We start from the raw sequence: 13,243 nt of genomic DNA on the forward strand, positions 1-13,243 counted from the left end.
AGGGATAACAACTCCAGCCTTTTCAACCTCTCCCTATAGTTCAAATCCTCCAAACCTGGCAACATCCTTGTAAATCTTTTCTGAAACCTTTCAAGTTTCACAACATCCTTCCGATAGGGATCAGAATTGCACAAAATATTCCAAAAGTGGCCTAACCAATGTCCTGTATAGCTACAACATGACTTCCCAACTCCAGTACTCAATACTCTGACCAATAAAGGAAAGCACACCAAACGCCTTCTTCACTATCCTATCTACTTGCGACTCTACTTTTAAGGAACTATGAACCTGCATTCCAAGGTCTCTTTGTTCAGCAACACTACCTAGAACCATACCATTAAGTGTATAAGTCCTGCTAACATTTGCTTTCCCAAAATGCAGCACCTCGCATTTATCTAAATTAAACTCCATCTGCCACTTCTCAGCCCACTGGCCTTGTAATCTGAGGTAACTCTCTTCGCTGTCCACTACATCTCCAATTTTGGTGTCATCTGCAAACTTACCAACTATTCTTCCTATGTTCATATCCAAATCATTTATATAAATGACGAAAAGAGGTGGACAGATCCTTATTGGTACTCCACTGCTCACAGGCCTCCAATCTCAAAAACAACCCTCCACCACCACCCCCTGTCTTCTACCTTCAAACAAGTTCTGTATTCAAATAGTTCATTCTCCCTGTATTCTATGAGATCTAACCTTGCTAACCAGTCTCCCATGGGTAACCTTGTTGAACGCCTTACTGAAATCCATATAGATCATGTCAATTGCTCTTCCCTTGTCAATCTTCTTTGTTACTTCTTCAAAAAACTCAATCAAGTTTGTGAGACATGATTTCTCACGCACAAAGTCATGTTGACTATTCCAAATCAGTCCTTGCCTTTCCAAATACATGTACATCCTGTCCCTCAGAATTCCCTCCCAACAACTTGTCCACCACAGATGGATCAATGTCAGGCTCATTGATCTATAGTTCCCTGGCTTGTCTTTACCACCTTTCTTATATAATGGTACCATGTTCGCCAACTTCCAATCTTCTGGCATCTCACCTGTGACTATCAATGATACAAATATCTCAGCAAGGGGCTCTGCAATCACTTCCCTAGCTTCCCACAGAGCGTTAGAGTACACGTGAGCAGGTCCTGGGGATTTATCCACCTTTATGCTTTTCAAGACATCCAGCACTTCCTCTTCTGTAATATGGACATTTTCAAGATGTCATCATCTATTTCTCCACATTCTATACCTTCCATGTCCTTCTCCACAGGAAACGCTGATGCAAAATACACGTTTAGTATTTCCCCAGCTCCTGCGGCTCCACACAAAGGCTGCCTTGCTGATCTTTGAGGGGCTCTATTTGCTCCCTAGTTGCCCTTTTGTCCTTAATTTATTTGTAAAAACTCTTTGGATTCTCCTTAACCCTATTTGCCAAAGCTATCTCATGTCCTCTTTTTGCCCTCCTGATTTCTCTCTTAAGTATACTCTTACTGCCTTTATAATCTTCTAAGGACTCACTTGATTTCTCCTGTCTATACATGACATATGCTTCCTTCTTTTTCTTAACCAAACCCTCAATTTCTCTAGTCATCCAGCATTTCTCACCTGCTTCCTGACTGAAACACAGTGAGTGACATGAAGCTGCTGTTTTTACATGGTAGATAGAAACCAAACTGATCACAGAAAGCTAAGCATTTTCCCTCAGACATGAGAATTTGTTTAATGAGGTAAAAAGTGAAAAATCATTGTTAATCAACTTCTCTAGTGTTGAAAATTAACTGTTACAGGTGTGGAGTCTCATTCCTAAAGATTTTAATTGTTGCCGAAGATTTTATGAATGCCACATTTAAAATTAGCTTTTGTTCTTTTCCGTTTTGCATTTTTCTCCCTTAATCCAATCTCTCTCTATTTCCCTTTCTGAACCTGATTTGACTTTGCAATCGCCAGTTTTAAGTTACACTTCCTTCTTTGTTCTTATACTAAATCAGAGTCCTTCAATCTGGTTAGCTAACGAGATACCCTGTTCACGCAGATGCCAGGTTTTCTTCAATGTGGTATTATCAGCTTACACTTTCACAACTTGCTATGCAAAAAAGACACAAGATGGAATCTTATTGAGGTCTGAGTGATGTGGGCTGTGTTGAGATTTTTTGGCAGGATTCTGCAATAAGTCTGTCAAGAATCTGTTTCAATATTGCAAGGGTCTTGCTCCATCTATACTTTTGACAAGCATCAAAGGTGAGCAAGGTAGATGTCAGGAAAATTTGACATGGAAACCAGAATGGGTACTTGGCAGATTCAGTTCACCATTTGCTTCATAGAATCTCCATGTTGCTCATGATCAAATTGCATTTCAGGACACGATCTATGGGCACCAACTACATGTACCCCTCATCTATGGGTATTGGCATCTGGCGTTTGCCAATGCCTCACAACCATCCTGGCATTTCTCCAATGCACTGATCAGCTGCTTAGGAAGCACAGCATTTCCAGTCACACTGGCAATTAGCAGTGAAAGTCTACACCTATGTGTGTACAGGCAGGCGCCTACAGATTGGATCAGCCTTCATCTCAGAACTGGTCACTTGCAGCTCCTTCAGCCTCTATTGGTTTTGTTTACATTCACTTTTGCTGTCTATAAATAAAAGCTGATATTTGTGTTTTCATTTATCCAAATGCCTGCTGGTGTGTGATCTTCCCTTACTGGACAATGAGAACGATGAGTCTACAGTGGGCATTGGGAACAGGGTAGTACTGACGTAGAGGGTGTTTAGATGGGACGTAGTTACAGATGGGTGAAGTGTATGCTGTGGTGGTTCTGGAGCAGCACAGTGGCTCAGTGGTTAGCACTAATGCCTCACAGTGCCCGGGACCCGGGTTCAATTCCAGCCTCGGGTGACTGTGTGGAGCTTGCACATTCTCCCTGTGTCTGTGTAGGTTTCCTCCAGGTGCTCTGGTTTCTTCCCACAATCCAAAGATGTGCAGGTCAGGTGAATTGGTCATGCTAAATTGCCCATAGTGCTAGAGGGAAAGGGGTCTGGCTGGGTTGTCTTCGCAGGGTCGGTGTGGACTTGTTGCGCCAAATGGCCTGTTTCCATACTGTAGGGAATCTCATCTAACAGTGAGAAGCATGAGACAATGGACTTGTACTCATGTGGAACTGTCACCCGTGTCCACTGTGTGCCATGGGCAACATGACTTTGTGGCTGTTGTGACAGAATATTGCCAATGAGAGTAAATTCCAGACTGCCAACATTTATCCAGGTGCACAACAGAGTTGCAAAGAAGCCTGGCACATTGCCAAGATTTCCACTGAGTGGCGAGTTACTCTGGGAATGATGCCCAGTAGATTGGGCTCGAATTGGACCTGAGGAACACCATATGGGTGGAGCTAGTAATTAATGCAGTGAATTTGTAAGGGATGGCAAGAAAACTTGCATGTCTCATGGCAGAATGCCTCCAAAAATCTTGATCCAACTTGAGTTTAGCCAAAACAAACATAAGATTCAACCCTAGGATTCTTTTTCAATGACACTCTCATTCTGGAGTGTCCAGCAGAAACCAAATCCTTTGCAAATTTAGACAGTGCGCCACTCTGAACTTGTCATATGGACCTTGTAATGTCTTCTCAACTGTGATTAGAAAGGATAAAGAAAAATAACTTGGAATTGGAGATGCAGGAGAGCACCACCAACTGCCAGCTCCCCTCTAAGCCACACACTATCCTGACTTGGAACTATATCACTGTTCCTTCACTCTCATTGGGACAAAAAGCTGAAAGTCCCTCCCTAACAGCACTGTGGGTGCTCCTACATCTCAAGGCCTGCAGAGCTTAAAGAAGGCAGCTCATCACCACCTTCTCCATGGCAATTAAGGATAGGCAGTAAATGCTAGCTTCACATGCAATGGCTGCATCCCATTAATAAAAAAAGAAAAGAAAAAGAGGAAACACAGTTTGGGATGGAGTAAGAAGTGTCAAAGGGATAAATCCTTTTATCAAAACCAAAAAATTAAGAGATGAATGTATGGATAATGGATGTATCTTCCCTGATTCCCAGAATCTTGAGATCATTTCCAAATTTGACTTAAATCAACAAGATTGTTACTACTACTCTCTGCAGTAAATCATGCAAGTGTGTAGGAAATAAATATAATTCTACATGTAAAAAACATGATCCTCATTGTGTTTGCATTTTTAAATATTTCAGAAAATAAGAACATGTAATGCAAATAGAAGGTAAGGAATTCCTAAAGTTTAGTTTGCCCCATTGCAGTCAGAGATTGTTGCATTTATTTTAGTTGATTATAAACTGGCTATTCTATTTAGTTATATTTATTTTGTTTTTTTTTCTTAGTTTATGCAATTGAGGAAAGCTGGTGTCTTTCTTAAATTGCTATGCTTAAGGAAATAGACTTTTGTCAGAAAATATGTTCCACTTTAAATGTTTGGAAGCAAAAGTCAGAAGATCCTTGGGAATGTCAAAGAATTAGTTTCATATGTAACCACAGCCTAAAACAGATTACATTGAGATTGACTTAATGACAATGCTGTACTAAAACTAAAAGAAATAAGGATTTAGATTGTATCAAACTGTGGTATCTCCTTAGACAGACAATTGTATCCTGATTGGTGTTTATATTCTTGGCTGGTTCTGAGTTCTGGGCTCATATTGTAGTACCTGTACGTAGTTCCATGTCACTAAAATTATTTGTTGTTACAAGTCCAGCAGCAACTGTGGAGAAAAAGCAGGGTTAACATTTTGGGTCCAATAACCCTTCTTCAGAGTTAGATTAGATTAGATTACTTACAGTGTGGAAACAGGCCCTTCGGCCCAACAAGTCCACACCGCCCCGCCGAAGCGTACCCACCCATACCCCTACATCTACATCTACCCCTTACCTAACACTATGGGCAATTTAGCTTGGCCAATTCACCTAACCTGCACATCTTTGGACTGTGGGAGGAAACCGGAGCACCCGGAGGAAACCCACGCAGACACAGGGAGAACGTGCAAACTCCACACAGTCAGTCGCCTGAGGCGGGAATTGAACCCGGGTCTCCGGCGCTGTGAGGCAGTAGTGCTAACCACTGTGCCACCGTGCCGCCGGTTACCTGAAATTCTTTTGCCCTGTTTCCTTCTGACGGTGCCTGGCCTGCAGCACTCAGGATATATTTTCCTTTTGACTCAGAGCACATAAATATTTAATGGTTGACCTTCACAACACATTAGTTCTCTAACACTAACATGTCAGACCATTAAAACACACATACATGGTGTTGCAGTTTGATTTTTACTCCCTGTTTCGTGTGTTTCTGGAAGATTGAAAATATAAGCATGTCTTTCAACTCATGCCCCCAGTCTGGTATCTAATCCACAGGAGATGTTTTCCTGCTGAGAGGAGGTTATAGGACTGTCTTGCACTTCTGTCTTTTGAATAACATGCCCTCTATACTGGGTGGTCAGGTCAGTGCAGAATGAATGCCTTCTGCTTCTGGAAGCTGCTGGCCTGCACCAGATTTCTGAGATCTCGACAGCTTGGTTACTTTTGAAGTCTTGCTCTTTGAAGGCTCCTTAACACCCTACAGGGTGCATCATTCTGGGGGTTTACCCAGGAACTCCTTTGGCATCAGTGCATTCCCCTTGTTGAAGTCCTCTCCTTTGAAGCTTCCCCAAGACTCTTCAGGTGTGACATTCCAGGGTCTCCACTGAGGCTGAGAATAATCCACAGAGGTCTTTCAGTCATCACTGAGTCATGTTGCTCACTATACACATTCTTGGGTTTTTTTTGGCTGGAGAAAATTAAGTTAGGGGTTGCTGTTTGAGGGCAAATTCACATCTGACGTGTGGGAGTCTTTTAAAAACAACTTGATCAGAATTCAGGACCAGCATATTCCTTTGAGGATGGAAGATGAAGGTGGCAAGATTCGGGATGTTGAAAGTTTAGTCAAAAAGAGAAAAAGTAAACTGAAATCAAACAAGGCACGTGAGAAATATAAAGGAAGCAGAAAAGAACTTAAACAAGAAATTAGGAGGGATCAAATGGGTCATGAAATATCCCTGGCAAATAGGATTACAGTGAATCCCAAAACATTCCAGATTTGCAGATGATACAAAGATAGGTGGAGTTGTGGACAGTGAGGAGGGCTGTTGTCGGCTGCAGAGGGACTTAGATATGATGCAGAGCTGGGCTGAGGAGTGGCAGATGGAGTTCAACCCTGCCAAGTGTGAAGTTGTCCATTTTGGAAGAACAAATAAGAATGCGGAATACAGGGTTAATGGTAGGGTTCTTGGTCAGGTGGAGGAACAGAGGGATCTTGGGGTCTATGTACATAGATCTTTGAAGGTTGCCACTCAGGTGGATAGAGTTTGTAAGAAGGCCTATGGAGTATTATCGTTCATTAGCAGAGGGATTGAATTCAAGAGTCGTGAGGTGATGTTGCAGCTGTACAGGACTTTGGTTAGGCCACATTTGGAGTACTGTGTGCAGTTCTGGTCGCCTCACTTTAGGAAAGATGTGGAAGCTTTGGAGAGGGTGCAGAGAAGATTTACCAGGATGTTGCCTGGAATGGAGAGTAGGTCATACGAGGATAGGTTGAGAGTTCTCGGCCTTTTCTCGTTGGAACGGCGAAGGATGAGGGGTGACTTGATAGAGGTTTATAAGATGATCAGAGGAATAGATAGAGTAGACAGTCAGAAACTTTTTCCCCGGGTACAACAGAGTGTTACAAGGGGACATAAATTTAAGGTGAAGGGTGGAAGGTATAGGGGAGATGTCAGGGGTGGGTTCTTCACCCAGAGAGTGGTGGGGGCATGGAATGCGCTGCCCGTGGGAGTGGTAGAGTCAGATTCATTGGCGACCTTTAAGCGGCATTTGGATAGGTACATGGATGGGTGCTTAATCTAGGATAGAAGTTCGGCACAACATCGTGGGCCGAAGGGCCTGTTCTGTGCTGTATTGTTCTATGTTCTATGTTCTATGTTCTATTCCATAAATATGTTCGGAGCATAGAACATAGAACATTACAGCACAGTACAGACCTTCGGGCCCTCGATGTTGCACTGACTTGTAAAACCAATCTGAAGCCCACCTAACCTACACTATTCTGTTTTCATCCATATATCTATCCAATGATCATTTAAATGCCCTTAAAATTGCCGAGTCTACTACTGTTGCAGGCAGTGCGTTCCATGCCCCTGCTACTCGCTAAGTAAAGAAACTACCTCTGACATCTGTCCTAAATCTATCACCCCTCAATTTAAAGCTATGTCCCCTCATGCTAGCCATCACCATCCGAGGAAAAAGGCTCTCACTGTCTGCCCTATCTAACCCTCTGATTATCTTATATGTTTCAATTAAGTCATCTCTCAACCTTCTTCTCTTCAACGAAAAGAGCCTCAAGTCCCTCAGCCTTTTCTCATGAGACCTTCCCTTCGTTCCAGGCAACATCCTAGTAAATCTCCTTTGAACCCTTTCCAAAGCTTCCACATCCTTCTTATAATGCAATGACCAGAACTGTATGCAATACTCCACATGTGGCCACACTAGAGTTTTGTAGAGATGCAGTATGATTAGATTAGATTCCCTACAGTGTGGAAACAGGCCCTTCACTCCAACAAGTCCACATTGACCCTCCGACGAGTAATCAACCCAGACCCATTTCTCTCTGACTAATGCACCTAACACTATGGGCAATTTAGCATGGCCAATTCACCTGACCTGCACATCTTTGGACTGTGGGAGGAAACCAGAGCACCCGGAGGAAACCCACGCAGACACAGGGAGAGTGTGCAAACTCCACACAGACAGTCGCCCAACAATGGAATCGAACCCGTGTCCCTGGCACTGTGAGGTACAGTGCTAATCACTGAGTCACTGTGCCACCCAGAGATATACAGCACAGAAACAGGCACTTCGGTCAATCTCTTCTGTGCCAACCAGATACCCAAAAGCAATCTAATCCCATTTGTCAGCACTTGGCCTATAGCCCTCTGAACCCTTCCTATTCAACACCCAGCCAGATGCCTTTAAGTGCTGTAAATGTGCCAGATTAGATTAGATTTGCTATAGTGCAGAAACAGGCCATTTGGCCCAACAAGTGGACACCAACCCTCCGAAGAGTAACCCATCCAGATCCATTCCCCTATCCTATATTTACCCCTGACTAACGCACCTAACACTATGGGCAATGTAGCATGGCCAATTCACCTAACCTGCACATCTTGGACTTTGGGAGGAAACCAGAGCACCCAGAGAAAACCAAATCAGACACAAGGAGAATGTGCAAACTCCACACAGACAGTTTCCCGAGGCAGGAATCAAACCCAGGTCCCTGACACTGTGAGGCTGCAGTGCTAACCACTGAGCCACCGTGCTGCCCCATAATGTTATTCACACCACGCTGTCACCAACTGAATGAAACGGCCATGTGTTTAAATCCCGTAACGAACAGTTTGGGTTTTACTTCTCACACTGGGGGAGCTGAGCATTTACCCAACCAAAGGGCACCCCTGACATAGTGTTCACAAATAAAGCTGAAAGCAAAGCTTCATGTGAGATCGATAGCTTCCAGAAAGAAGACTCAGCTCAACAGATATTCTGGAGTAGATGAACTCCTTTCTTGATTTGAAATGCAGGAAATTGTGCTTCAGTGAGCCTGATGTGATTTGAACACCCAACCTTCTGATCTGGAGTCAGATGCACTACCGTTGCACCACAAGCCAACTCATAGTTCTGAAACTCAGTCCCTCTACCAATAAAAAGCTAACACACCATATGTCTTCTTAACCTTATCAACCTGGGTGGCAACTTTCAGGGATCTATGGACATGGACACCGAGACCTCTCTGCTCATCTACACTACCAAGAATCTTACCATTATCCTAGTACTCTGCAGTTACTCCTAGTTACTCCTTTCAAAGTGAATCACCCCACACTTTTCTGCATTAGAGTAACTAGGGAAATATCCACTGAAGGGCAAAGGATGGAATTTATGCATAGAGCAAAAGGAAGTAAATGAAGTCCTTAATGAGTACTTCACATATGTTTTCACCAAGGAGAAGGTCATGAATGATGGTAAGATTAGGGAGGGGTATGTTGATATTTTGGGCATGTCAATATTAAGAAGGAGCAAGTATTGGATGTCTTGAAAAAATATTATGGTAGATAAATCTCTAGGGCCTCATGGGATCATCCCTGGGTACTGAGGGAGGCAATGGAGGAGATTGCTGGGGTCTTGGCAAAAATCTTTGCATTCTCTATAGCTACGTTGGAGGACCTAGAAAACTGGAAAATAGCCAATGTTTAAGAAGGGCAGATAATCCACAAAAGTTTAGGCCAGTGAACCTTACATCAGTGTTGGGGAAATTATTCAAAAAGATTCTTCGGGACAGGATTTACTTGCATTTGGAAAAGAATGAGCTTGATCGGGATAGTTAGTTTGGCTTTATGTGGGGGAGATTTTGGTTTACAATCCTGATTGAGTTTTTTTGAGGAAATGATGAAGATGATTGATAAGGGTAGGGCAGTGGATATTTTCTACATGGGTTTTACTAAAGCAATTGACAAGATCACTCACAGTAGGAATCCATGGTGAGTTAGCAAGTTGGTTACAAGATTGGCTTGGTTACAGAAAACAGGGTAGCTGCGACAGGGTGCTTTTCTGACTGGAGCTCTGTGACCTGTAATGTTCCTCAAGAATCAGTGCTGGGACTTCTGTTGTTTGTAACATATATAAATGATTTGGATGAAAATGTAGGTGGTCTGCTTAGTAAGTTTGCAGACAACGTGAAAATAAGTAGTGAAGAAGGACACAACAGGATACTGATTGGTTGGAACGTTGGGTAGAGAAATGGAAAAAAGAGTTTAATCAATCCAAGTGTGAGTGATGCATTTTGGAAGGTCAAATGCAAAAGAAAAGTGTACAGTAAATGGCAGGATCCTTAGGAGCATTGATATGCAGAGTTATCTTGGGGTGCAAGTCCATAGCTCCAGGAAAGTGGCAACAGAAGTGGATAAGGTGGTAAATAAGACATACAGCATGCTTGCCTTCATTGGTTGAGGAGAAAGTGAGGACTGCAGATGCTGGAGATCAGAGCTGAAAATGTGTTGCTGGAAACGGTGTTATTCCCGATAGCCGTGGACCCCGCGGAAGCCTACTCCCTACCTTTTACCTTAGCCTGCTGATCACACTTTCCTCATTCCTGAAGAAGGGCTCATGCCCGAAATGTCAATTCTCCTGCTCCTTGGATGCTGTCTGACCTGCTGCGCTTTTCCAGCAACACATTTTCAGCTTCATTGGTTGAGGCTTTGAGTACAAAAGTTGGAAATCATGTTGCAGCTGTATAAGACATTTGTTAGGACACAATTGGAGTATTGTGTATAGGTCTGGTTGCCACAATATAGGGAGGCTTTGGAGAGGTTGCAAAAGAGGTTTACCAGGATGTTGCCTGGATTGAATTTATTAGCTAAAAGGAGAGGGTGAACAAACTTGGATTGTTTTCATTAGAGCACCAGAGGCTGACAGGCCATCTCTTAGAAGTAAATAAAATTATGACAGGCATGGATAGGGTATATAGCTGGAGTCTTTTTTCCAAGTTAGAAATGTCAAATACTAGGAGGCTTAAGTTTAAGATGGGAGAGAGAAAGTTTAAAGGACATGTTCAAGGAAACTGTTTTATACAAAGGGTGGTAGGAGCCCAGAACATCCTGCCGCGGGAGGTGGTAAAAGCAGATACATTAGCAAAGTGTAAGAGGCATTTAGACAGATGCACGAATTGACAGGGAATAGAGGGGTATGAACCATATGCAGGCAGATCAAATTAGTTTAAAATGGCATTATGGTCGGCACAGAAATGATGGGGTAAATGGCCTGTTCCTGTGCTGTATTGATCTTTGTTCTATGTAAGTCCTTAAAAGTTTCATGTTGTAATTAAATATTCAGTAGGTGATCTGGGTTATGATCAGTGTTCATGATATTACCTAAAATGTTAATAAATTTCAAGCAGTTTCTCATGATTATCGATCTAGAAGATCCAGTCAGCATTGGATAGGAGCTAATTATTTCAACAAAACTGATTGTCTCAATGGATTATAAAATAATGGATAAAATTCTATTGTCTCTCCCTACTTCATCCATTTGCATATGTAACACCCACCTTTAATGGATTCTGGGGGTGAAAAGATTACTGAAGGGTGGGGGAACTAATCTTTTTTAAGAAATTGATGTTTGTCTCTTTCAAGAATAAGAACTGACAGAAATTTGTCTTTGTTCACTCTCATCAAAATTTTGCTATGTGTAATCTTTGTAAGAATTGTGCATTTCATAATCTGGAATTATTTTTCAATGTTTTTGCATTTTTGCAGATCCTAAGCATTTGCACTTCAGTTTCTATTGAAGGAGCTTATTTCTGCAATGTGATCATACTGAGTGTTCATCTGAGAGTGAATTTTTTTGGTTTCACTGGATATGTGCTCCAGTTTACACAATGTGTTCCCTTTGTGGCCACAAATGAATGCTGCATTCACCACATCATAATGTCTTTATTTTCTACAGGGCAATTTATATGCACACCATCAAATTCGAACAACATTTTTTGCCAAAAGTCCAGCACAAACTAAAAGATTGTACCTGTATCCTTCTTCTGGCCAAGCCCCATTCTGATTCCAGCTGCAGCCCATTCTCATCAATCCCATTTAGGGTGAGAGGGGGGAAACAAAGCTAATATTATAATTCAAAGCAAACCTCTTGTACGTATGATATTCAATGTAATATACACAACAGTATGAATAACCTTTTGCCTATGTGCGTAATGGAATGTCAGCCCTTGGCTCAGTGGTAGCTGCCTTGCCTCAGAGCCAAAGTGTCATGCATTCAGGCCCCCAAAATAGAGAGTCAGGCACTTAATCATCTGCACAATATCAAGACAATTTGGCACTATTTAATATGCTGATGTTTGAATAACATTGTAATTGACTCATCAGGTAAGTGGACATAAGAATTTTATGACACAGACAAGATCAAGAAAGATTTCCCAAAGTCAGCATTTGTTAGTCCATCCCATGCCACCATAATGTCCATGTATATGGCTGTTGTATTATTGCTATTTGTGAACCCTTCCTAAGTGCAAGCTGGTTACCATGTTTATTTACATTGTGACAGAGAAAAATACTTTTTGTGTGCACTGGGGCATAGAATTTTATCCAGCAATTTTGATGCATAGAGACAAACAGTTTTTGTTCAAATAAATTGCATTTGTCCATTGTTGACTGGATTTTCTAAATTCGATAATCATAAGAAAGGAACATAGAAATTGGAATAGGCCATTCAGCCCCTCTAGCCTGTTCCACTATTCAACGGCTGATCTGTGGTATAACTGCATATATCTGTCTTAGGTTTATCCCATAATACCTTGGCTGAATAAAAAAAATCTATTTCAGATTTAAAATTAACAACCAATCCAGCATCAATTGCCATTTGTGGAACTGCACTCCAAAGCTCTACTAACCTTTATGTGTATAAGTGCTTCTTAACATCTCTCCTGAACAGTCTGGAGTTTATTTTTAGACTGTGATAAGAAACCCTGCCAATTATTAAGATTATTGAGAAATAATTCTATTGGACTCACATTACTTATTATGACATATATAGTAGACTGACAATACATAAAGGCAATTGTATTTTCAGTCTTTCACAAATCCATCCACAGCTAACAAGGTTTATTTAGCTGACAAAACTTACTAGAGTCATAGAGATGTACAGCATGGAAACAGACCCTTCGGTCCAACCTGTCCATGCCAACCAGATATCCCAACCTAATCTAGTCCCACCTGCCAGCACCCGGCCCGTATACCTGCAAACCCTTCCTATTCATATAACCATCCAAATGCCTCTTAAATGTTGCAATTGTACCAGCCTCCACCACTTCCTTTGGCAGCTCATTCCATACATGTACCACCTTCTGTGTGAAAACATTGCCCCTTAGGTCTCTTTTATATCTTTCCCCACTCACCCTAAACTTATGCCCTCTAGTTCTGGACTCCCGACCACAGGGAAAAGATTTTCTCTATTTTCCCTAACTATGCCCCTCATAATTTTGTAAACCTCTACAAGGTCACCCCTCAGCCTCCGATGCTCCAGGGAAAACAACCCCAGCCTGTTCAGCCTCTCCCTATAGCTCAAATCCTCCAAACCTGGCAACATCCTTGTAAATCTTTTCTGAATCCTTTCAAGTTTCACCACATCTTTC

This window comes from Chiloscyllium punctatum, chromosome 39 (assembly GCF_047496795.1).
Source record: "Chiloscyllium punctatum isolate Juve2018m chromosome 39, sChiPun1.3, whole genome shotgun sequence".
In the NCBI taxonomy this organism is placed as follows: Eukaryota; Metazoa; Chordata; class Chondrichthyes; order Orectolobiformes; family Hemiscylliidae; genus Chiloscyllium; species Chiloscyllium punctatum.